The 1,197-nt window shown below is 41.0% G+C and overlaps 1 pseudogene; it reads left to right on the top strand.

Moving 5' to 3' along the window:
* The first annotated feature begins 654 nt into the window (after positions 1–654).
* LOC118758314 (U2 spliceosomal RNA) lies at positions 655–795 on the top strand (annotated as a pseudogene).
* Positions 796–1,197: the final 402 nt, after the last annotated feature.

The following is a 1,197-nucleotide window of genomic DNA, read 5'->3' as shown; positions in this document are numbered from 1 at the left end:
GTCAATGCTTCAAGCAGAAATTCAAAACTTACTGTTTTGTTTTGTCTGAACGCGGTGATGCGTAGAGGGAATCCCAGTCGCATTTGCATTCTACTTCCCGTCAGGTAACAAACTGCTTTCTGGTGAAATTTCAGGCTCTTTTGCATCTTAAACAGAAAGCCAGATAATAATGAGGGGAAAAAAAAACTTAAATCATATCCATCTAGATAGCATTACTCGTCTGAAAGGGTAAAAAAAAAAGTGCCAACTGTAAGCCAAATTAAAATTCTGTCATTCTTCTGAGATGTTGTGTTGAGTGGTATCTTGATCACATTTGGTCATATCTGCATGATCTCTTGCAGTGTTCTAAAAACAGCTCAGAAATTGCACATGCAGGGCCCGGCGCGGTAGCCTGTGTGTGAGACCCGGAAGAGGTGCCTGGTTCCTGGCTTCTGATCAGCACAGCACCGGCCCGTTGCGGCTCACTTGGGGAGTGAATCATCGGATGGAAGATCTTCCTCTCTGTCTCTCCTCCTCTCTGTATATCAGACTTTGTATTAAAATAAATAAATCTTTAAAAAAAAAAGAAATGCTCAATGTATGACATTAACACTAGCCATCTATACTTTGTCATTTATATACATTCATACATCTGTAAGAAACAATGTCAATTATATTGCTTCTCGGCCTTTTGGCTAAGATCAAGTGTAGAAACAATGTCAATTATAAGACATACCACCAATTTCTTTTCTTTCTTTTTTTAAAAAAGATTTATTTAATTTTTATTGCAAAGTCAAATACACAGAGAGAAGAGTCAGAAAGGAAGGCTACTCCCCAAGTGACTGCAACCGTCGGAGTTGCACCTATCCGAAACCAGGAGCCTCTTCCAGGTCTCCCATGCAGGTGCAGGGTCCCAAGGCTTTGGGCCATCCTCGACTGCTTTCCCAGGCCACAGGCAGAGAGCTGGATGGGAAGCAGGGCTGCCAGGGTTAGAACCAGCACCCATATGGGATCCTGGTGCGTGCAAGGTAAGGGCTTTAGCCACTAGGCTACCACGCCAGGCCCCATCCTACCAAATTTTAAATTGTGCCACCTATAATATGGATCAAAGACTTCTCTGCTTGCTCAATGAAAGATCATCTTATCAGAAAACCATGAGATAGTATTTTCCATTCATTTTTTTAATTATTTTTTATTTATTTTTCTTTTTTTATTTGG

Source organism: Ochotona princeps, chromosome 1 (genome assembly GCF_030435755.1).
Source record: "Ochotona princeps isolate mOchPri1 chromosome 1, mOchPri1.hap1, whole genome shotgun sequence".
In the NCBI taxonomy this organism is placed as follows: domain Eukaryota; kingdom Metazoa; phylum Chordata; class Mammalia; order Lagomorpha; family Ochotonidae; genus Ochotona; species Ochotona princeps.
This window is presented reverse-complemented; position numbering and strand designations above follow the sequence as displayed.